The 25,709-nt window shown below is 43.2% G+C and overlaps 1 protein-coding gene and 1 long non-coding RNA gene across 4 annotated transcripts in view; one reads left to right on the plus strand and one right to left on the minus strand.

Moving 5' to 3' along the window:
- ITGB6 (integrin subunit beta 6) overlaps positions 1 to 25,709 on the minus strand; it is a 125,909-nt gene that overhangs the window by 78,648 nt on the left and 21,552 nt on the right. The window lies entirely within an intron of this gene.
- On the plus strand, positions 10,365 to 16,619 carry LOC309662466. 2 transcript variants are annotated; one of them, XR_014264710.1, is made up of 3 exons: positions 10,365 to 11,542; positions 12,595 to 12,762; positions 14,560 to 16,619. It is a non-coding gene; the product is annotated as an uncharacterized lncRNA (long non-coding RNA). The 2 variants fall into 2 exon arrangements; XR_014264711.1 differs by lacking the exon at positions 10,365 to 11,542 and having other exon boundaries at positions 12,195 to 12,762.

The raw sequence follows: 25,709 nt of genomic DNA on the forward strand, positions 1-25,709 counted from the left end.
TATTCTGGAATTCACCATGACTTGGTTTGCGGGAGCAAAAGAAAACCTGCCATACCCCCCGTGGTCTGCAACCCTCTCTGGCTGCACAGGTAGACTATCGGGGTCAGCTTCAGTGGCAAAAGAGTCCGTCCTGGCAGAGTTTCAAAACAACATATTCATCATTAGGCCACTGTAGGAAGGCAGGTGAGATGGACATATTTTACATTAAAAAAAAAAAATCTTGCAAAGTAGGATTTCAGACTTCTTTTCACCTTAAAGATGCAGTTTATGAAGCCGCAACACTAAGGAAGCTTGTTATTCTTTAAAAAGCTGGGGGAAATGGTGACCAATGATTACGTTTGAGGAATATCCTTGAGGAGGTCCATGGATGATTTATTTCAGCTGCCATTGTAGGGACCTCTCTGATTGCGGCCGATGCCCACTCCCTGAATCCTATCAGCACGTTTACACAAAATCGGATAGGGAAAAGGACTGAGTGTGACGCAAACACCCTCATCGTTAAAAAGACTAAACAGTAAATTATTCTAAAAAGCTATTCAAAATTAACCGGATTGGAAGAGGTGAAAGAAGAAAAATATTTAAAAGCAAACTCTGCTGGCATCTAATTCAAAGGTAAGTTGGATTTTTATGCAACAGAAGCAATGAATCTATATACTGCTGGGTGTAATTACTTTCAGACAGAAAGTGGTTCCAATGAGCTGTCAGATGTGAGAGGCTAGTTTGAGGGATTATGACAGCCGCCCGCCTGTCCTGTGACCTGTCATCTCAGCACCACTCTGGGTGAAGCTGTGTTTGCAGATGGCCCTTCCAGATGTCACGTAGCTGACGGGAGAGTGACAGGGTTTCAACCCATGCCTGGTGCTGCGAACGGCTCAACCGTCGTTTCAACATTTATTAAGAATTTTCTTGGGACTTCCCTGGTGGTCCAGTGGTAAACAATCCGCCTTGCAATGCAGGGGATGTGGGTTCAATCCCTGGTCGGGGAACTAAGATCCCACATGCCGCGGGGCAACTAAGCTCACGCGCCACAACTACTGAGCTCGCGCCCCTCAACTAGAGAGCCCGCGCGCCCTGGAGCCCGTGCACCACAACTAGAGAGAGAAAACCCACACACCACAACTAGAGAGAAGCCCGCACGCCGCAACAAAGAGCTTGCGCCACAAGGAAAAGATCCCGCATGCCGCAACTGACCCAACGCAGCCAAAAAAAAAAAAAAAAAATGAATTTTCTTCATATCGAGTTCAAAGTTTTAAAGTTCCGACCCAAACACATATAGTGAAAAATTTTTGACAGGAGAAAACTGCTGTTAGTCGCATATATTTTGGGAGGTTTGGGGGGGCAAATATTCCTTACACATGGATGAAGTTATGATATCTTGGACACCAATGGAGTCGTGTCCAATAGCATGGAAAATGCAGCTGTGAGCCCTGGTCTCAGTCCAGACCTTGGTGGATTCCTGGCCATTTGCTGCATGGTATAATCTATAGAAATGGTTTGGAGCCTAAACTTCAGGCAATCAAAGGTGAGGAAGACAGGATTTAAATGTTAACCAACAGACTGATTTATTCTTATGTATGTCCCTAGAGGAAGAGCACTGAATAAAGTATGGACTTTAGATAATAATCATGTATCAATATTATTTCCCAAACTGTACTCCTTGCCCTAAAAATGAAAAGTTATGATAGTTTAGTTAATATAGACCATTAAATCTCCCCTATTAGAAACTGGTGTTACACACTCATCTATTTTTTTTTTTAATTTAATTTTATTTATTTATTTATTTTTTTAATATGTATACATACATATTGTTTTTCAGATTCTTTTCCCTACACACTCATCTATTAAACACACTAAGAGGCCCCACAGTGAAGAAAATTGCTTACTTTTGTTTAACAATTAAACAAAAAGTATTTGCTTAGAGAAAGCCTTTTTTTCCTCCATGTACTTATTAGCATTTCTACCTGATATAGTTTCAGGGGTGCTTGAAGAGAGTACAGATATACTGAAAGCTTTATGAAAGTTTACCTATCCTGCTGTCAAGGAGACCCAGAATCAAATTAAAAAATTGTAGCCAGATTTCTTAAGAAAATCCTCATGTGAATTCATTTGTTTCCTGCTGCATCGTGAATGCATTATCCAATTCCAAGACCTTTCAAGATGGATTTTCTTGGAGAAAATTCTTTTTTCTGAGGGAAGTCCAGAGGGCAGGTCCATTTAGATGACAGTTCAGATGAAGTTCTTGGAGTAGTGATGACATCTCTAAACTCATACCCAGGCCTTGACCTTGATTACTTAAAAGCCCAAACATTACAGTCTTAAGCGAGGCTAGTTTCCCTTGTGAAATGGATTCCAAGCACCGCTGTATGTTGCTGTCCTATGATACACTCTCACCTGGGCAGAGGGCACCCCACTGCTGCATGAGTCGACCCTTTGCCTATTCCTTTTTGAGCAGTTGAGCTCATATTCAAGCTCTCATCTGTCTGCCTATCAACCAACCCATCTTGCTTGCAGAAGGTCTAGAAGAGTAGTTCCCTTAAGACAACAGCATTCTCTCCTTTGGGTAGGAAGCTTCTCTTCAGGTGAGAAAGCATGTGACAATTTGTTACAAATCTGTTTCCTTTCCTGCCTTCTCAGGCTCTTAGGACACACGGCTTCAGGCAAGGTGGGAACAGTCTGCTTGAGTCTGGATCTCTGCTCTTGACGTCATCATTCTCCTGAAAAACCTCTCTTCTTACAATGGTCAGTTTCATGTCCTTCTTTAACAATAAAAGTGCTATTCTTTCATTGAGATGGAAATCTAAGTGAATATATAAGAAACATAATTTGTCTACCTTGTGGGATGTCAAAATAGCAGAGTCATTGTAACTCATTCTACTTGATTTGCCAAAAAAGAAGGTAAAATACAATGTAGGTGTTTAAAAAAAATTGAATCTAGTAGCAGGTTTTGGACAAACTTACTCTAAAAATATAGCATCAAAATATAGCATCTAGGACTTCCCTGGTGGCGCAGTGGTTAAGAATCAGCCTGCGAATGCAGGGGACACAGGTTCGATCCCTGGGCCGGGAATATCCCACGTGCCGTGGAGCAACTGAGCCAGTGCGCCACAACTACTGAGCCTGTGCTCTAGAGCCCGTGCACCACAACTACTGAGACTGTGCTCTAGAACCCGTGAGCCACAACTACTGAGCCCGCATGCCACAACTACTGAAGCTCGCGCGCCTAGAGCCCGTGCTCTGCAACAAGAGAAGCCACTGCAATGAGAAGTTCGCACACCATGTGGAAGAGTAGCCTCTGCTCTCTGAGACTAGAGGAAGCTTGTGAGCAGCAATGAAGACCCAACGCAGGAAAAATAAATAAATAAAATAAATTTAAAAAAAAGTTTATTTAATAAAGGTTCCTGATTTATAAAAAAATATATATAGCATCTAAAAAATATAGCATCATCTTACTTTAAAAAAAGTTTATTTAGCCGATTTCATGGAACACTGCAAATACTAATTCCTAGGTCTTGATACTGGCTGTAAAACAATAATTGCTAACGATGGCTCTTACAATGTGCCACGCACTGTTCTAAATCTTTATCACGCTGTGAGGTACTGAAATTTTTTCCATTTAAAAAATAATATTTACTTTTAATTTAATTTAATTTAATATTTTAGAAGAGTTTTAGATTAGTACGGAGAGTTCCCATATACCTCACACCAGTCTTCTCTATTTTTCCCTATTAGTAACATCTTACATTAGTATAGTACACTTGTTACAGTTAATAAACTAATACATTATTATTATCTGAAGTCCAAACTTTATTTAAATTTCCTTAGTTTTTACTTAATGTCCTTTTTTGATTGAAGAATCCAATCCATGGATAAAAAACAGGGACCTACTGTATAGCACAGGGAACTATATTTAATATCTTCTAATAACCTGTAATGAAAAAGAATCTGAAAAAAAAAAAATCCCATCCAGGAAACCACATTACATCTGTTGTCACGTCTCCTCAGGCTCCTCTTGAATTCTCTCCATCATACAAAAGGAAAAAATGTGGCCCAGAGAGAGGCTGAATAACTTGCCCACGGTCTCATAGTTACTAAGTGGAAAAGTTGGCCTCAAATCTAGGCAGTCTGACTCCAGGCATGTGGTTATCCTTTGTCTATTGTTACCCTAGTAGTATTATTTCAGCATGAATTTCTTAAGTTATTTTTCAGTTCAGGCAGCAGAGAGGCGAGCATACCTGATCCAGGTGTCCCTAGTCTGGGACTGGCCATAGTCACGTGGGCAGTTTTCAGTAATAGGACAATAGCTCCCTGATTCTCAGAGCCTTGAGTAGATAGATTCTGGAGGAAGCCAGGTGGCTTAAAACAACTGAAATTTATTGTCTCACAGTTCAAAAGGTCAGAAGTCCAAAATCAAGGTGTTGGCAGGGTTGCTTCCTTCTGGAGGCTCTGAGGGAGAATCTGTTCCATGCCTCTCTCGTCGCTCCTGGTGGCTGCCAGCGACCCTTGGCGTTCCTTGACTTGTAGACTCATCACTCCAATGCCTTCTATTCACACGACCTTCTCCTCTGTGTGTTCTCCTTCTCTGTATCTTTTCCTCTTCTTATGAAGACGCTTGTCATTGGATTTAGGGCCCACCCAATAACCCAAGATAATCTCATCTCAAAATCCTTCACTTAATTACATCTGCAAAGACCCTTTTCCGAATAAGATCACAGATTCTGGGTGGACATATCTTTTGATGGGACCACCATTCAAACCACTATAGGAGCCGGTAATGCACACAGCGTTGTTGTGAGGATGAAATGAGATAAAATTACATTAGATACCTGATGCTGGCTTAGACATGTTTCAAAAACAGCCACCCTTTTGATTGTTACTCTTTTGATTATTACTCTTTTGTACAATATGAGGCCCCCATTACAAAAGTGTTAACTTAGGTAAATGTCTCAACTGAAATAAATTCATTCATCTATGTCTAGTTTATATGACTATTATTATCCTTAACAATTGCTTCATATTATAGTCTTCTTAGTTTCTAACATATAGCCCTGCCAGGAACTTCGCAAGGTTGAATTCAGCCTTTCTTACATGTTTTCTAGGTGCTAAGGAGTGAGGGGCATCCTCAGTCAACACTTTTTAGCTAATAACACTTGTCAGAAACACTAAAGGACTTTAAGCTTATAAATGATCTCCTCTTCAAGAGAATTATGAGCCAGGGTGCTGATGAATGAATTTCCTGTCCGTTGCCCAGGCTGATAGACATGCAGCAGAAAAAACAGCTGGGAAGTCTCAGTTGTTTCTCTGCCCTTTGCTTACCCTCTGCAGTCACTGGATGCAGCAACCCCCCTTTCTGATCTGGACCTTTATCTTGGGGACAGAGTTACAACTCATTCCAACCCCACTGCATTGCATTGCTTCTCCACCCCCCGCCTGCACTGTCTCCTGCGGTCACTTCTGGCAGCCACAGGGCTCCGAGCTGGCTTCGCTGAATTCCTTCTGCATTTGTCAGAGAGCCACAGAGTCTCAGAATGTTAGAGCAGCAGGAAGGGCCTTTAGAGAGCCAAGTCCAACCCCACTCCATTGTCTCTCGACCCTTTCTTCAGTCAGTCAATAGATTTGTACTGAGCATCTACCCTGGGTAAGGCACGATGCTAGGTGCTAGTTACAGAGCAGCTTTCCAGAGTGACAGTGGGTCACCTCCACATTTCTGAGTAGGCATCCAGATGATCTCCCATGAGCACTGATAGCTTATGTTTTACTTAGAAACAATTCTTTAATATACGTGTTCTTCACCTGAGGTCTATCTATTAACAGCACCTTGCGGGGTGGGGGGGAGGTCCATGACCTTGGAAGGGGAAATAAGTTGTATCTTCATTTGCACTATCCCAAACTGAAATTAAACATTTCCTCCATTATAAATGTAGACAAGAAACCACTGTCATTAGCAGTACCTGGAATTCTCACCAAGAGGAGTCACACATATTTTTCATATCACTTTATAGTTGTTGCAGGTATCTCAAAATGTTGTCAACACTTATCATTGTGTCCAAATCACAGTAGTCACGAGACCTGCCACTGGGCTTCGATAAAGTGTTAATAAAGAGGTATGTGTGTTACTATAACAAAAATTTGTTTTTCAGTATTTTGATAGCTATTTTTCAATCTAATTGGCTTTCTTTCTAATTGTATGTATTTTATTTCAGAAATTTTCAGACATTTTTATTCTGAAAAGGGGTCCATAGTTTTTATTAGATAGTCAAAGAGGTTCATGTCACACCAAAAAAGTTCAGAACCCCTAAGTAAGGAAAGGAAACTAGTCATGCTGGCTGAAGACCCTTTTTCTAGACCTTCAAAAATCCTCTGAAATGTTCTTCATCCCTTTATCCCTGAAATGAGATTGAGACATCAGATATACAGATGCAGGCCACAGAGTTGTTCTTGGATCACCCAATTAAATGTATAAGTTGGCCCTGTGAAAGGTAAAACAAGCATGACCTGAATAAGGTATAGTATTTGGGAGTTATGCGGTTAATTCTGACTACCATTGATGTTGGTTAGGCCAATACTTCCAGATCTTCCTGAACCCCAAAGTTAAGAGAGACCCTGAGTTTTGAGAGGGGCCAGAGAGGAGTCCCAACAGTGATTCCAGGGTTGAAAACAAAAAGTTCTTAAAGAAAGTTTTAAAGAAATGTATGCAAATAATTAATGCATTGATTTATACGTCTTAAATTCAACATTTATTCAACCTTCATTGTGGGTATAACAACCCCACCCTACCTACTGATTCCCATTTGGGCAACAAATTGAATATTTTGTTAAATTAAGTAAATTTGGCTCTTTTATTTTTCAAAGAATTGGATAGAAAAAAATAAAGGTGCTGATAATATCTATAAGAAGAAGAGATATCGTGAACTTAGAAGCCATTAGGTAGAAAGCAGCACATATTTAGCCTCATACAGATGCTCGCTGAACTGTAGGTTTACTTATGAAAGAAAAGAGCCAAATTAAAGAATATGTATTAGAAGCACACCACTGAAGACCATGCAGAGGATAGGTAGAATGGGATTGTGGATATAAATCTTTTTAACTCCCTGGGAACAGAATCTCCCTCCCCGCCTCTCAAGGAATTATTTTGATTAGCTTTTATACCCTTAACTTCCATACATGTTTTCAGGAAAACAGGACTGTCTGCTTTTAAACAAACAACTTAAAATATTTATATTACACGTTGCCAACTCCCACCTCCACAAACAACAGTAATAATTCCAGTACCAATAATATGATTTCCATCACCCTCCAAACCTGCCCATCCTTATGCCAGCCTTCTCAGTTCGAGTAAGTGATTAAAATAATCTTTAATCCACTTTATGATGTCTTTAAGTAATCTCTTATTTCCCAGTCCTTTTTCCTCCCTTTACCCATTACACAACTGGCTAAAACAGCACTTTTTTTTTTTTTTTTTAACATTTTTATTGGAGTATAATTGCTTTACAATGGTGTGTTAGTTTCTGCTTTATAACAAAGTGAATCAGTTATACATATACATATGTTCCCATATCTCTTCCCTCTTGCGTCTCCCTCCCTCCCACCCTCCCTATCCCACCCCTCTAGGTGGTCACAAAGCACCGAGCTGATCTCCCTGTGCTATGTGACTGCTTCCCACTAGCTATCTATTTTACATTTAGTAGTGTATATATGTCCATGCCACTCTCTCACCCTGTCACATCTTACCCTACCCCCTCCCCATATCCCCAAGTCCATTCTCTAGTAGGTCTGTGTCTTTATTCCCGTCTTGCCACTAGGTTCTTCATGACCTTTTTTTTTTTTTTTTTCCCTTAGATTCCATATATATGTGTTAGCATACTGTATTTGTTTTTCTCTTTCTGACTTACTTCACTCTGTATGACAGACTCTAACTAACTCCATCCACCTCACTACAAATACCTCCATTTCGTTTCTTTTTATGGCTGAGTAATATTCCATTGTATAAATGTGCCACATCTTCTTTATCCATTCATCCGATGATGGACACTTAGGTTGCTTCCATGTCCTGGCTATTGTAAATAGAGCTGCAATGAACATTTTGGTACATGACTCTTTTTGAATTATGGTTTTCTCAGGGTATATGCCCAGTAGTAAAACACTACTTTTATATGTCAACTATCTTTGGTGATTCCCCATAACCTACAGAATAAATTCCAAATACCTTAACCTGACATTCAAAGCCTTCCATAGCTTTGCCCGGATCTATTGTTATAACTTATTGCGCATGACTCTCCTATGAAAACTATGGCTTCTGCCAAACAGGTTTTTCCCTATTTCCAAGCAACCCATTTTTACCAATTTCTGCTCACTCCCTTACCCTTGTTGCAAATGCCTGCACTCATCCACCACATCTGCTTAGATTAAACGTATCCTGTGCATTCTTAATTCCCAAGCTCAAGTCCGATCTCTTTCTAAGTATCTTGGCCACAATGCCTGCCTTACATGAATTTCCAGAGTCCTAAATCTATTACTCATTTGGGATTTGTTATGAACTATATTGAAGTTGTGGCATTTATTTTTTAAGTAAATTGTATTTCTTTTTTTTTTTGTGAAGCGAGAACTAGTACAATTTCAAGCACACAGCAAGTGTTCAATAAACCCTGGCCTTGTCATTTACTGATTATTTAATCTTGGGTCCATAACTTGACTTATCTAGCCCTTAGTCTTCTCACTGATAAAATAAGAATAATTGCTACCTGGCAACGCTGTTGTTAGAATTAGAGATAATATATGTCAAGGGTCTTTTATAACAGATAATTAATGAGACATCTCCACCCTAAAGCAGGTTATCATCTTGTTGGAGAAATAGATATAAATTTAAAAAGACAAATTGATATGGGGAAGAATAGTAACAAGGAGCTAGATGACTTAATTTTCCTCCAAACTTAGCCTCCCCTTTCCCCTTTGGTAACTATGTTTGTTTTCTATGTCTGTAAGTCTGTTTCTGTTTTGTAAATAATCTGTTTCATGTTTTAGATGCCACATATAAGGGATATCATATAATATTTGTCTTTCTCTGTTTGACTTACTTCACTTAGTGTGATAATCTCTAAATTGGAATTATTTGTTACTGCAGCTTATGTTAGCCTTAGCTGACGATGCAGATAACAATAAAAGAAGACTTCATTAAAGAGAACACAGGGAGAAGGGATTTGCTAATTTAATGAGGGAAAGAAGAGCAGCATCTCATGGGCTTCGGGCATTAGGATGTCATCTCAGCAATGACAAGGAGCTTACTAAAGTTGTCCTGCTCTGACATTCTGAATTAGAGCTGACATTAGGGCAACCGGAGGGAGATTCCTCAAGTGTCAGACCAAACCTGACTTCCTTCCCACTCCTCACTTTTCTAATTTGACCCTGACATGGGGAGGGCAGCACTAGATCCAATGGAAAGTAGTATTTCTGGGGCTCCCACCAGATCACTGAGTGTGTTAAATGCCAATCACAGGAATTTGGCTTTTCATCTGCAGGCGATAGGAGTCTAATGAGATGGCAACAGTGCAGTAAGAATGACTGTTGGACCCAGAGCCATGATTTAGATGGACTTGAGGTGGGAGAAGGGCATTAATGAAGCTGGGCAAGAGGTGAGGGTATCTGATCTAGTGCAGGGCATTGCGAGTGAAGAGGGATGGACATTTTAGAGATCAAATTCATGTGATTGATTTACAGACTTCCTACTATTTGATGTCACTCTTGTCCTTTATATTACACCTGAAATCAGTGAACCTTCCAAAAAGGAATCCAAAATTATCTCCACTCTCACTATCAACTCATCACAGAGTCTGCTTGTCCTCCATCTAATTGCCAGGCCCACTTATCTATCATAATAATAAATGATAATAGTAGTTACTTAGCAACTACTATGCCTGGCATTGTGCTAAGCATCTTGTATACAGTAGACCCCCTTATCCATGGCGGATATACTTCAAGACCCCCAGTGGATGCCTGAAACCACGGATAGTACTGACCCCTATATGTCCTGTGTTTTTTCCTAAACACACATACATATGATAAAGTTTAATTTATAAATTAGGCACAGTAAGAGATTAACAACAATAACTAATAACAAAATAGAACAATTATAACAATATACTGTAGTAAAAGTTATGTGCATGTGGTCTCTCTCTCTCTCTCAAAATATCTTGTACAAATTTAATGCATTTTCTGACTTAACTAAGCACTTATTACACACTGTGGCCATAACTTTTGCAGTTTAACGTGTGACAATAAAACTAGCACAACAATCTTATATTTGTATTTGTATGGAAATATGTATGGAAATATGTTAATATAAATGTTTCAGACATTAAAAAAAAAAAAAAACTAGCACAATGTTTTTTCTTCTTCACAATTTCATGGACAGAAGATTCCTTCTTACCATAGATCCTAACTACCGTAGCACGTGATTTTTTTTTTCTTTCCTGGTTAAGTTGAGAACTTTCACCTTTTCACTTAGAGGAAGGACTTTGCGGCTTCTCCTTGGTGTATCTGAATTGCCAGCGTCACTACTCTTGAGTTTGGGGGCCATTATTAAGTAAAATAAGGGTTACTTGAACACAAGCACTGTGATACCTCCACAGTTGATCTGATCTGATAACCAAGACGGCTAATAAATGACTAACGGTTGGGATGTGCTGGACAAAGGGATGATTCGCATCCCGGGCGGGACAGAGCAGAACAGAGTGAGATTTCATCACGCTACTCAGAAGAGCACACAATTTAAAACAGAGGAATGGCTTATTTCTGAAATTTTCCATCTAATATTTTCAGACTGGGATTGACCACGGGTAACTGAAACTGTGGAGAGCAAAACTGAGAACAAGGGGGGATGACTGTACTTTTTTTCATTTAACCCTAACTGTGAATGGGCCATTTGTTAAACTAATGTCTCTGAGCTCCAGACCCAGCCCTCTAGACCCTGCTTTGCAATGCTGAAACCAGGACTCTGCAAACCACATTTCTGCTTTGCCAGCTGCTTCGTGTTAGGCTCTGCCAACAGGAGCCATGGAGGGAGGCTGCAAGGCCGGGGGAGGGAGAAGGGACCTGCCTCTTCTTGTCTGATTCCTGTTCCAGAGTCTCCCAAGCAGCACCTCCCAGCCCTGGCAGTGGAGTTCATTGCAATAATGAGGGTTGAATCCAGTTTGCTGTTTTTTCAACACTCAGAACCAGGAGGCAGAACCAGCCTTCTCACGCTCACTCAGAGACCCCAGCGCCAGCCCAGCAATGCCCCTCCTCAGAGCTCTGAGTCTTGGCCCTTTGAGAACCCTCCTTAAATTTCTAAATTAATAATTCCAGACCCCTCCTTTTTTTCTCCCAATCCTAAGGGTGGGAGCTACTTCCTGCAGTTGCTACCTCAGTGATACTGTAGTATCTTTTTACCCTTTCAGATGTCTAGGTAGAAACTTTGTACCCAGTCAACAATTTCTTATAGTTAATTCTTTCTGTTGAAATAACTGGTGTAGTTTCTGTCTCCTGCTGGGACTCCACCTGGTACAGTGAGGTAAATATTCTCCTTCTTTCCTTTCATAAATAAGATAGCTGATGCTTGGTATTAAGAGCCATTAAGTAACTTGCCCAACGTCATGCTGCTAATAATTGAATTCAAGTCAGGACTCAGACCCCCCTTTTAACTCCAGAGCCCTGGTCGTAACTCCCACGTTGGGTCTCATTATCTTGCTCACTTTTGTGAGCACTTGTCTCCTTTGTATCCCCGTGTGCCATCACTCAGAAGGCTGCTCTTCCCCCCCTCTGCCGCCCCTCTGGGTGCAGGGTAGCAGGCCCAGGGAATGGGTGATGTAGACGGCATGAGTGCAGCCCGGTCTGGGGCCAGAGAGATGGCCCGTCCAGCTGCTGCTGGGGCCCACACCTGCCATGTTGAGAGTTCAAAACCGGGCATCCCAGGAAGCACTTTGCAGCCCTGCCTGAGGTTCTCTCTGCTTCACGTGGAGAGAAATGGAGCACCAAGGTGTGCAGTCAGGACAGCCAGGAACCCGGGGCGGGGGTGCGGGGCACGCCTGGCAGGAGCGAGCAGGCGCTGGGATCTGCTGGGGGCTCCCAAGTGTTCGGCCTGTGTGTTTGAGAAGGAAGCTGAGGCTTTAAATCTTGGTCCTCCATGAATTAAGCCAGCCCAGGGTGATGGGGTTTTGCTCAGCCCCATAGCTGGAAGGCCCTTCTTCAGACCAAACAGGCAGAACAATGCAAACAGCCCATCCTCCCAGCCACCGGTTGCCAGGCCTGGGAGTTTCCTGCGGGTCTGACGTGGAGGCCGGTGCTGTGGGTGGGGCTGAGACTGGTGGGATGGGGAAGGAGGTGAGCCCCAGCCCCGCGGCTCCCTCCCTGAACCGTCCTTGCTGACTGCTCAGCAGAGGCTGGAGGGGAGCGGAGAGCTGCTGCAGGCCTAACCCGGCCTGCCCTCCGCCTCGAGCCCCTGCCTTTTACTCCATCTGGCTCTGGGTGGGATGACCAGGTTGACACCCGGAAGGTGGTTGGGAGAGGTCTGGGGGCAGGCAGGACCCTCATGTCCCTCACAATGTCCTTGCTCCCATTTCACAGATTGAGAGAGAGAGGCTGGGAGGATCAGTCATCTGCAGACAGCTGAGCATTGTGGGAGGGGCCAGACTGTTGACTGTGCCCCTGATGTCGATGGACATGATTAACTGAAGAATCCAAAGGTTGCTTACAGTGTTGCAGGCGCTGGATGAAGGTGCCTGCTTGATTCAGGTAACTCGCATAGTGGGGCATCTGGGCAAACAATTCCTTTGTTGGCATTGTAGATTTGTCTAATTATTATGACAATTTCCTAAGAGGTAAAAGTAAAGTGTCTTGAGGAAGGGGTACCTCCTTTTCTAATTTCACATGAAGGTACCACACGGGTACTATCTGTCTCCTTGGATCACGCCCCTCCGCACACACACGCCCCGCTATTGATTTCTATTTGCGTCTACTGGTGTCTCTATCCAGTAGTTGCACAGAGTTCTTTTCTTTCCTCTTGGGGAGGGAAATTGGGGAAGCAGCTGCTGGAGGAGGGAACTGGTGTGTTCTCTATCCTCCTCCTGTTTGGAGGATTCCGAACTCTGGTCATGGGGGTGGTGGGAGGTGGCCAAAGGAGACAAAGGCTGCTCAGGGAGCCTCGGGAGGCGAAGTGTGGCCAGTGAACTGCCTCGGGCCCAGTGACAGCCACTTGGGAAGGAGTCCCTCTCCTCTCTGCCCGGCGCCCGGGACTCTTCTGCCCCCGAGGACTGCGGGCCTCGGGATCGGGAACCCTGCCCACCCCAGGATGGCTGGTGGCAGAGAGGTTGCCCGGAGCTTTGTGAGTGAGGAACAGGGACCAGGGGGCCCCGGGATGAGAGATGCTAATTGTCTTTGTGGCCATAACTACACACCTCACAGATTTAGAAGCCAACCTCTGGGCAATATCTGGGAGACCTTTGGGCGATGCTGAGATCTTGCTGCTTTTCAGTCACCAAATTTTCAGGGAGTGTTGGGGAAGTTTATCCAGTGTGGCCAGGGTGGTCTTCTCTAAGGAGGTGACATTTTATCTCAAATGACTCTAGAGGAGGAGTGCACGAGGGTAAGGGGCATTTCAGGAGGAAAGAATAAGTTCGAAGGCCTTGAGGCTGGAGCATGCAGTCTGCTCTGTGTGCCAGGACCGTCAGATGGGCTGGGGCCATGGGTTTGGGGAGAGTGATGGAGGTGGGGCAGAGAGCTAGCAGGGGACCAGACCTTGAAGGTCCGAGAGAGCACTTGGGTTTCCCTTTCGATGAGATAGAAAGCATTAGAGGGTTTTGAGCAGAGGAGTAACGTGAGATGCGATGTATGCAGATAAGGCTTTTAAATCAGCAGCCATTTGAGGTTTGCCGATAGCAACCTTTGGTGGAGATATTTGGGACTTGAACCCAAGCTGAATGAGCCATGCTTTTTATCACCAATGGTTTCTGCCTCTCCACTGCTGAAAAAACTCATTATGCCGCAAGAACCTTTCCCTTCTAGCCTGGTCATAGACGTGACAGAACCTTCCATTCCTGCCAAGTCCCTTCTGACCTCCCAGGAATGTATTTCACTGCAATCATCCTTCCCACTTTCTGGAACGCCCACCTGTCTGCACTCTCTAGGGGATGCAAATGCCTCTGGGTTAAGGATCTTATCTCAATTTATTGGGAGACCCTCCAGGTTTCCAGAGATCCAGTCCGATGGAAAGCCTGCACATTTATTTCATTAAAAACAAGTCCAAATGCTGAGGCTTGGGAGATTGCCTGCCTGGTAATACAAATCTATAAATCCCTCTTCCTCCTGCTTCCAGGCTGATTGTAAATACCCTGAAAATTCAGCTTCATTGGAAATGTTTTGACCATTCCGCTTCTGGCTCAACGGGTAGTAATAAATAAAAATGAAAAGTGGTGGGAGCAAAACTGGATTCCATTTATTTAAAGCTTAACGTGGCTCAGCTCGGAGAGGGTGGCTAAGGACGGCTGGCTTGTTCCTGTCGTGTCTGACTCACTCTTCTCATTCCTAACCCAGGCCCTCAGGGTCTGGACAGCCATGTCCGGCATCCGTGATGATTCACCTTCAGCTCCAAAGGTGGTGGGGACAGATGAATCACCATCATTTCAGAAGGAACAGCTAATGGAAAGAAGCTAGTTTTGTGATCTGACTACGGCAATTATACATTCCCAACCCATAGGAAGCGCCGGCATTCACAAAGTCCACCCAGCCTGCAAGGGAGCGGGATAGCAGAGGCTGGGGGCATTCTAGGAAACTTGGATGTATGGCTGCCAAAAGTCATATGAATTTGAAGTCAGGGTCTTGGGATAGCCTGAACTCTCTAAAAGGAGGGTTACCCTACAAGGACTGATATGTTTCCTAAAGCATACATTGCCTTCCTGGTAACAGCAGCTGTAGTGATGCAACAATAATGATTGCAGTGCACCAAATAGTCCCGAGATGCTGAAGTCCAAGGCCTTCGCCTGACAATCCCTGGGAGATCCATTTGTGAAGTCAACTCTGAGACAGGCAGACTTCCCAGAGCTGGTGGCCATGCTGCCTGGATTCCACGTGGGACCAACGTGACCAGCTGGTCCGCTGAGCGGCCCCAGGGAGGCCCATCTAAGGAGGGGTAAATGAGGTGTAGCTGTGAGCTCCTTACTCAGCTGCAGCGGACATCTGCCACTCTATGACCATTTTCATCCTCTTTAGTCACAAAAACCAACCCTCCCCTCTACCCCACACTGACCCAGGGCTTTCTTTTCTGACCGTTCAGAGGTCCCTGGGCTACTCAGTGATGGCAGTAGCCCATTGTTTTTAGGCTAGCTTTTAAGTGTCCATCCTGCCCACTGATGAACTTAGCAGTGGCGTTTGCAGGGCTCATCACTGTGGCCCTAGGCTGTGTTGATTTCTATCCTGTGGTAACTTAACACACAAACACGCATGGGCGCACACACCCCACAGACCGTACACACACATACACACTCAGAGGTTCCCCATCAATGGGACAAAACCAAACGTGGGAATCTTTTCTTGAGTGGGGACAGCTAGACCACCACAAAAGGTAGAGTTGTTGCATTAACTTCTTATTGTACTTAGAATTCAGCTCTGCTTAAGTAGCATTGTTTTCTTTTTCCTGGGGGTGTTGATGGGAAAGGACCTGGTTCTCTCCATGTCATTAGGAACGTGCCTCCTGCACACCACACTCCAGGGCTTTACCTCCGGAGGTGCGCTTCAAAGTTAGAAAGAACACTCCATTCTTGTTGGCTTTCGCTTCTTTCATGCAACAGATGTTCAGCACCTACTATGTGTAAGATCCCCGTGAGGCTTCGGAAGATGTAAAAATGCATAATCCTACTAAGTGAAGTAAGTCAGACAGAGAAAGACAAATATCATATGATATTGCTTATATGCAGAATCTTAAAAGAAAATGATACAAATGAACTTATTTACAAAACAGAAACAGACTCACAGACTTAGAGAACAAACTTATGGTTACCGGGGGGGAAGGGTGGGGAGAGGGATAGATTGGGAGTTTGGGTTGACATGTATACACTGCTATATTTAAGATAGATAACCACTTCGTCCCAGCTTCCTCCTTCCCCCTTGTGTCCTCAAGTCCATTCTCTATGTCTAGAGTAGCATCGACATATATACACTACCAAATGTAAAATAGTTAGCTAATGGGAAGCAGCAGCATAGCACAGGGAGATCAGCTCCGTGCTATGCGATGACCTAGAGGGGTGGGATAGGGAGGGTGGGAGGGAGGCTCAAGAGGGAAGGGATATGGGGACATGTGTATGCATATGGCTGATTCGCTTTGTTACACAACAGAAACTAACACAGTATTGTGAAGCAATTATACTCCAGTAAAGATCTATAAAAAAAAAAAAAAGATAATGAACAAGGACCTACTGTATTGCACAGGGAAACTCCTCAATATTCTGTAATAACCTAAATGGAAAAAGAATTTGGAAAAGAACAGATACATGTATATGTAAACTAAATCACTTTGCTGTACACCTGAAACCAACACAACATTGTTAATCGACTATGCTCCAATATAAAATAAAAATTTAAATAAATAAATAAATAAAAATGCATAAGTCCCAGTCTCTGCCCCCTAAGGAAGAAAGCTGAGTTTCTTTGTTAGTGATGTGGAAGGCAACTACATACATTTATAGTTAACCCCTTAGTAAGTGACTTCGCAGACCCAATCTGAATGGAACCCTTTTGGACAATCTGGGGCACTTTCTGTGGGAGTTAACGGTGCCGTGGCAGGGAAGGAAACTCTTTTCCATAGTTTGTAAACTTAGACAGAATGTGGCCCTTGGGCAGAAATGATTACAATTAGCTCTTGTTATTAATTATGTCTATTTAAGTGCAGAAGTAGAGCAGCTGGCGGGCTTAGAGCACCATCCCAGCAGCCCACGGAGGTCTGGGTGCCACAACAGGGCCGTTGTTCTGCCCATCATTGCCTCTGGCTCCCCCTTGGCCTTGGTACTTAATTGCCTCCCAATTGAGTAGGTCTGAACCTGTTACTGAACTCCTTGGCAGGGATGTAACCAAATGTCCCCAGGACTCACCAGCCTGTGAGGCCAATTAAATCACATTTTCACTCAAATTCTGCTAGCTGAATGCTCCACTTTCATAACGCCAGCCCTCCATGCCTCCCCTTTCTCAAAATCTCTTTACTTATTTGGAGAGGGTCCACAGGATGTATTGAGTGCGCTCAAAAAACAGTTCACAGCTCGTGCATGGTCATGGCTTGTTGGTCACTGGAAACTGCCACTCTGCTGGTACCCTGTGTGCCAACCCCTCTACTGGGGATCCACGTCTTGGCTTTGGCCCTACCTGTCCCAGGGGACAGCTGCTGGCTGGGGCCTCTGTGAGCCTTCAGTGCCAAGGCCATGCAGACCTCTTCAGTGTCCTCAGATTGCTTTTAGTGGACCTGGGACTCTGGTGCTGCTTAGAGCAGAGTGCCGTGATATTCCCCAAGGAAACGCCCTCACTAGGCCTGATTTCCAGTGCCACAAAGCTGCGCCTTGGCCCCTGCCCTTCCTGCAAGCACCTCGGCTCTGTGTCTGTCTCCTGTGATCCCTCCTCATGCTGCGACCACACCACCTTCCTTGCAGAGGTAAGGAAAACGCCCTCACCTGCCCCGTGTCGTTTTCTATATTCTGCATCCCAAAGCCCCTCTGCTTCTGCCTGGGCATCCACAGCTCCCTCTCGTGCAAACAGGTCCTTAGCTTCTGGCTCTGGCCTCGTCCTCCCTCAGGGCTCAAGCCCGGCTAGGCCTCCCTCCCTGTCTTGCATACCCTTCCTCTTTCCCCCACTTCTCCCTTAGCACCCATCCCTCATTCATTAAACTCTTCCTTGTTCCCTCAGCTGAAAAACAAGATGATGCAGCTCAACTGTGCAAATAAATACTTGGAAACTGTGCGTGGGTCCTGGTCTCACATGCCTGATCTCCACTTAGGCTCAGTGGGCCCTGCTGAGCCTCTAACAAGCAAAGCACTACACGTCTGACATGCATATTCCTTTTTCTGGTATTAGAAAGCAGCTTATAGCTTCGTGGCAGCAAGGTTCTGTGATTCCTTTTCATTAATTTCCCCACAGTTTCCCACAAGGATCAAACAAGACAATGTGGAGAAAGTTATACCTAAATTGCCACTGGCCACGTCATCGTAATATGAGGTTACGACCCTGCCTACTGTAGATGCTCAGTAGATACCATTACAGAATGGCCACTGGCCATGACACTTACTATTTATCTAGTCATTCATTCAAAAAATACATATTAAGCACCTACTATGTGACAGGCTCTGTTCTAGACACTGGAGATATAAGGGTGAGTAAGAAAAAATATCCTAATGGAGAAAGATGAATGCTAAGTACATTTAAGGTGATAAATAAGAAAATATCAGATTATGATAAGTGCTCTGCAGAGAATTGATTTAGGGTGATGTGGTAGAGGGTGATGAAGAGCTTCTGTTACAGTGGGACACCAGGGAAGGCTTCCATGAGGAGATGACAGTAAATCGAGATTAGAAGGAAGGATGAACCATCAATGCAGAGATCAGAGGAAAGAGGATTCCAGGCAGAGCGGCAGCAAAGGAAAGTGGGCAGAGGCGAGCTCTGTGGGATCTGGTGATGGAAAGAATCTAGGGTGTCTAGGGAGAGGACAGTGGTGCCAGAAGAGGTCGGTCCTGTCTGCACGAGAGGACCAGATGGCAGATGGCTCTCTAAGGCAGGAGAGACATTCATATTTTGCTTTAGGCATAATGGGAACAGTTGGAGTTTGAAACAGGGGAGCCACATAATCTGATTATGCTCTAAAAGGACAACTTAGGCTGCTGTGGGAAGAATGGATTTTAGTGGAGCAGGGAGAAGGGGCAGGGTTTGATGTGGGAGGACAGATGGGATCGGACGGTGATTGGGTGACGGAATCAGACCTGGAAAGCTGACAGATTTGGGGTCTTTGGAAGTAGAGCTGACATGACTTGCTGATTATTTGGATGTGGAGAGTGAGGAGCTGAGGAACATCGGAAGGATTCCTAGACTGGCAAGGGAAGCGCCTCACTGCGTGGAATATGGGTGGACTGGACCTGGGTGATTGTCAAAGTATCTGGAGGGTGGCTGATTCTGTACGAGGAAAAAGGGGCACCAGCACTCTCTGTCTCTCTCATTCTCTCTCTCTCTCTGTCTTCTCAGAAGAGAACCTGCTAGAAGAAATCATTTGGTTTCCGATTTTTTTTTTTTTCTGAAAGCAAACCAAAGCCGCAGTTCCAGAGGCTAGAAAGTCAAATAACTTTAACATAGCCCAAGGCAGGTAGAGTGCGTTAAAGTAGCCAGTGGTTCTGTTTACCTGTTGAAATATCCCTGACGGCGGGAGGGAGAGTTCAGGGTTTGGGCTGGGCTTAGGGACTGCTGATAACAGTCTTCGCCTAGGAATTTAATTGTATTACTCAAAGGTAAACCCGTGTGCCTGTTCTCATGAAGGCTGCCAGCCCGGTCTATTCTCCAAGGACCTGAAAACCCAGACCCCAAAGGAACATTTGGCTTTACCTGTGTCCTGGTGTGTGCTGACTTCACAACACAACTCAATGAAAATATGAAAAGCCCCACAAAAGGGTAAATGAAATAAGGACCCCCTGGACCTCAAGGAATTTACAGATCCCTGAATTTTATCACTGTACTTATTTTTTAATTAGAGACAATAACTTTTCCTTACAGGTTCTTATTGACAAACAAGAGCACTAATGTCCCTAAAGCCTCTGAGATGATCACCTTGCCCAAAACTGGAAGTACCCAGTTATCTAGCTAGTCAGGGGAACTTTTTTCTTTCCCAAGGTCGGAGACTTTCTCTTAATCTGTCTTAGTCACACACAGTTACTCATTACCTGGAAGGGCTCTGAGAGTTTATTCACGGCAACTGTACATTCTGTGCTGTTTTGTTAAACCAGGAAAAATGCAGATGGCTGAGTCATAGTTTTCAATTAGTTTTTCCATTTCACCTGGAGCAAAGTTTTTCTATAGCCATACCAATTTTATTGCTTTCCATGTTACTCTGATCATATACTTCACAAGAAAATTCAGTCTTTTGCTGGAGGATATTAATAACATATATTGTAAGTGGGGAGTAGCATTATCAAAGTACTCATAAATAGATGTAAAAAATGGAAATACCGCAAGATTTAGTATCTCACCTTCAAGAGATGGGCAGAGAGGGAAGGAGAATGAGACAATTAAGAACCTTGACCTCGTGGCAGAGCTTTGTAACCCCTGGAAGAACTCACTATTCTGCATGGTTTTCTAATGTAAAGTTTATTTAATTCAGCAGATCTTACACACCTCTTATAACCCAGCACCATTATACAGAATAAGTATATTCAGGGGGTCAGTAAATAAAATATTTTAGGTGCTGCTGAAGTGTAAAACACTGTAGATACGAGGGGCTTGTCTTCAAGGAATCTTCATCTCATTGGGTAAAAACATACACACGAACTAGTTCAGTGACAAAACACAGTGGAGCATGAGATGGGCTAAAATGAGAGGTACAGGGAATATGTGCTTGGAAGTGAAAGACACAGAAACAATGCAGCTGGAAATCATCAGATTCCTGACCTCAGCTGAGTGCTCCTTGAAGGACAGACTTATTTGGATGAGACAGACTGAGGGACATGGCACTCCAGGCAGTGGGAGCAGCGCATACAAGGGGACCTCACTGGGAAAGATTAGTGTGTGTGCAAGAGAGGGGTCCACCTGGTGAGAAGGTTTGGTGGAGATGCACTGAAAAAAATGTAGACTTGGGCTTCCCTGGTGGCGCAGTGGTTGAGAATCTGCCTGCTAATGCAGGGGACACGGGTTCGAGCCCTGGTCTGGGAAGATCCCACATGCCGTGGAGCAACTAGGCCCGTGAGCCACAACTACTGAGCCTGCGTGTCTGGAGCCTGTGCTCCGCAACAAGAGAGGCCGCGATAGTGAGAGGCCCGCGCACCGCGATGAAGAGTGGCCCCCGCTTGTCACAACTAGAGAAAGCCCTCGCACAGAAACGAAGACCCAACACAGCCAAAAATAAATAAATAAATAAATAAATTAATTAAAAAAAAATGTAGACTAACACCAGTCACATCATTTGCTGTGATAAAAACAATATCATTTTGGAGTCAATAATGCCTCAGCTCACACTGAGTCTGCACGCAATTGTGGAGGAAGTTCATCACAAGTGATCTTTCTTGTCTATATTTGCATTAAGTCAGGCTGGAGCTGGAAATGTTGATGATAAATCATCTCATTATAGAAGTGGTAACTCACCTCCCGGGAAGTAGGAAGAATTGGGATAGACTGGTATTATTGAAGTCACTTGAGCAAAGATGAGGCAGAAGCAACAAATGATAATGAATTTACCTGCGTGGCCTATGCATTCATTTCCTCCACTGAAGAGGTTCGACCTCAAAAATGCTCTTCATTTTTGGAATTAAAAATAATCTCAAAAATCAGGAGATTCCTTTGGCTCAGAAGGTTCAGTGGACTTAAAACCAGAATGACAACTCTAGATATTGTTCAATTCTAAATTATCAGGGCCATTAATATGCTGCGTGTGTGATCTGAATATAATTATAAAGCCCAATTTCTTCACCTTGAAAACACTTAAGAAAGTGAAAGGTAAGATTCATTCTTTCTCTCTCTCTAACTAGAGTAATACCGTGAGTATAATCCAGCTTATTTTCAAAGCCATGGTTGGCTCTGCCACTCACTACCTGTGTGACTTTACACAGACACTTAATTTCTACAAACTTCAGTTTCTTCTTTTTAAAGTCTGCATAATAATATCATTTGATAAGGGTATTATAAAGATTACAATGATGTGCAAAGTGTCAGCACAGAGGCTAACATTCAATAAAATATAGCTATTTTTCTTTTCATTAAACCTGTATAGTTATTTACTGTTTGTAAAGCACTCTCATGAATTTTTCAAAAATCTTTTAGGGTAAATACAATCATTACCAACTTTAGAGATGAGAAAACTGAAGCTAAAAAATACTAAGTCCAGGGACATGCAATGGTAAGAGACAGAGTTGGGTACCAGTTGCAATACCTTTTCAGTGGTGTTTCCCTGAGCTCTAGCTATCTTTTTTAGTGAGACACACAAACTAAAAGAAAGCAAGTCATATTTGTATTTTGTATAGTGCATACATGAGGTTCCCTTTTGAATCCCATTCGGTAGCTAGCAAGAGCTCTGGGCAACAATGGGAAGGGAGTTCCTTGCCTCAGTGCTGTCCCCTATGGTGGCCACTCCCACATGTGGCTATAAACACTTGGAATGTGGCTAGTCTGAACCAAGAAGAGATGCAAGTATAAAATATACACTGGATTTCAGAGACAGTGTGAAAAATACGTAAAATATCTCAATAATTTTTTAAAATTGAAGTATAGTTAATTTACAATGTGTTAGTTTCAAGTGTACAGCTAAGTGATTCAGTTATACATATATATATGTGTGTGTGTGTGTATATATAATCTTTTTCAGATTCTTTTCCATTGTAGTTTACTATGAGATATTGAGTATAGTTCCCTGCACTATACAGTAGGTCCTTCTCATTAATGATTTTAAAATTGATTACATGATGCAATGAAAATACTTTGGGTATGTTCAGTTAAATGTTTCACCTATTTCTTTTTACTTCCTTCTAATGTGGCTTCTAGAAATTTTCAGTTGCATATCTGGCTTGCATTTGTGGCTTGCATGATATTTCTATTGTAAAGAGCTGCTCTACCTAACTCTTTGCCCTTCCACAGGTATCCCTGGGCCTCTCAGCCCTTCTCCCTCCTCACCAAGACTCTGAGATCCTCCTGTCTGGAGAGCAGTGATCTGCTCACCTACTTTATGCCAGAGTGTTAATGAGCTCTCTCTCTCTCTTCCCCCGTCTCTCAATCTGCAGAAAATCTCCTTTTAGAAAAGGTACTGAAAGTGGAAGTTAATACGTCTGGGATAGGGAGAGATATTAGGGCAACTATTACTATTTCAAATGTCTACAGGCATCAGGAAGGTACCATAAGGTAGACCATGTGTAGGTGGCAATAGAGAGTGGTAGGGACTGTGGCAAAATGAAGAGCATGTGCCTGATCCAAAGGGAACAGCCACCTCTCAGCTCCAGCTAATGGTTGCTATTTTGGAATCTGGGCCCAAGGTGGCCAGACCTTTTGATTTTTCAAGAGCAACCAGAAATCTAGATTCTTATAGGAGGGCTCCTGATTTTCAAAGATTTGCAACAAAATAAAACTTTTTTTTTTTTAAATAAAACTTTTAATAAGCATTATAAAGGGCTTATAAAATCTGCCTTAGGCCTCTATTTGGCCCATTCGGTCTCAGTTTTCTACCTCTTGATTTACCTGTATATATAAGGGCCAGCTGGTGAGACGTGTGGTAAACTGAACAGGTAGTGCTTACAACACTGACTTTGCCTCTTGACATTTGTAGAGCTGGAAGAGTCCTCTCCTTTTATAGATGAGATACTGAAGCACAGAGAGGACAAGGGGCTCATCCACAGTCACACTGTCACTTGCTCAGGACAAGGATGTTGGGGTCCTGATTCTCTGTCCACTGATCCTTTAACACATCACACAGTATCTTCTGTCTGCACCAAGGTTTGCCTCCGACAAAGGATCTTGATGAGCTGAAACACTCTGCCAGGTGTGTAAGTGAGTCTTAGAGCAAAAGATGCCATATCCATACTGGTCTCTGGCTGGCTAGGAAATGGTACAAATGGCTTGTGTCCTAATGAAGCGCTCTCATACATCATAGCATTTATTCGACAAGGACACACACTCGTCATTTACCCAGAGTGAACTGAAATCCCCAAACAACACAGCGGAGAAAAATAATCACAAAGCTGAATACTCCTGTTATGTATGAGCAAGTATACATTCTAGACACCTGAGTCAGGCCCCAGGGGAAGAAAGGCTCCTGAATCTGCAGTTGACACAGAAAGATTTTCACCTAGGGCATATTCTAAATGCTTGTGCCTGCTTCCCAATTCTGAAGTGGGAATGGCCCAACCCAGTTAGTAGAAAAACATGCAGGTATGAAATTTAGCATTCACTCAACATAGCATTTATTCTTCCTGGCCTCTCCTTTTGCAAATACATTTCATGGCACTTAAGACTTAAACTGCCTGCTTATGTTATTGGTAATGGTTCCAAACCAAATACTAGATCCTGAGTAATTTCTTGCGTAAAACCTGGGACTTCCCTGGGTGAGGTAAGAAGGCTGAGACTTTCCAAATTATCCAGGTTATCATAACGTTGCAGAGATGACCAGAGTTAACTTTTTGATAATTTATAATACCACGGCTTCTAGGGTTTTCAAATCTTAAAGAGCAATTTCATTTCTACTGGGCTATCTCTTCCTGTCAAGAGTCTAATGAGATCGGAAGTACAGATTTACTATCCACATTTTAAAGGTAAGGAAATGGAGTCCTAGGAAACTGACCCTATGACTCACCTAGATAATGACAGGACCAGGTGTCTCCTGGTCCCCGTATAAGTTTCTTTCTATGAGAGCAGAAGCAGTGAGGACCTAAGATATCTTTAGCTTTTCTTCCTGAGAAGAGCTGAACCCCATTACAACATAGTACATTATTACATTGCCTTGAACATTATGCAGACGAAAAGTAGATATAAACCTTCATACTCTTTTGATTCTATCCCCTGACCTAAGTCATGAAGATTATTTATAACATGAATTTAAGAAATCAAAAAAGCAAAAAACAAAAAACCACCAAAAGGATTGAATTTGCCACAGTTTTTGAAGGACCTGGGGAACGTCTCTCTCTCTCTCTCTCTCTCTCTAGGAATCCAGATGAAAGACCACATCCTTCCAAATGAGTGATCTTCATAGGCTTTCTTCCTGTGGCCCTTTTTCTATTGTAAGGGGAAAAAAAGGGAGGAGATTTTACTAAGGCCGTATGCTCAGTAAAGAGGTGGGAGAGGCATCAACCTTCAGAGAGAGAAGACAGAGATAAATAAAGATGTACACAGCCAGCCAAAGGGAAAGGGAAAGAGAAGACCAAGGAAAAGTCAAGAGAGGGGAGGAATGGGGGAAAAGGGCACTGGCTCAGGACGAGACATCCAGTGTGAGGTCACCAAATTAAAATCCAGAGTTCAGCTTCCCTTGAGGAAGCCAAAGATTTTCTTCAACATCTTCGAATGCTTTTCTCAAGTGCGGCCACCCAACATACATAACAACAGAGTTTCTAACTCAAGTTATATTTTGTTTAGTAATCCAACAATATTCTTTTCTACAGTTTTTCATCTTGAATTTATGGTATGTCAATTGCATTATTCTTAAATGCGATTTTGTAGCCCAGCCTGTGAAACTCTCCTCCATTGATCATGCAGGTTCTATAAGACAATGCATTCCAAGTTCCATCAGTTGAATTAAAAGTGAGTCTTAAGAACGCAACCTGTTTGTCAGTTGGAGGCTGTCTGTAAGTACAGTGACTCTGCAGGAGTGAGTTGCAGACATAGGTTATGCATCTTAGAATTGCTTCAATTAATTACATGTTTTACCAAATTCACTCATCACTGCACCCCAGTGCCTAGCACAATACTGGCCACTGGGTATTTCTGGGGAAATGTTTGCCAAAAGTAGTCTCACATCCTCAAGTGGACTAACATACCCC

The sequence above is a fragment of the Balaenoptera physalus genome (genome assembly GCF_965194825.1).
Source record: "Balaenoptera physalus genome assembly, chromosome: 6".
NCBI classification, from domain to species: domain Eukaryota; kingdom Metazoa; phylum Chordata; class Mammalia; order Artiodactyla; family Balaenopteridae; genus Balaenoptera; species Balaenoptera physalus.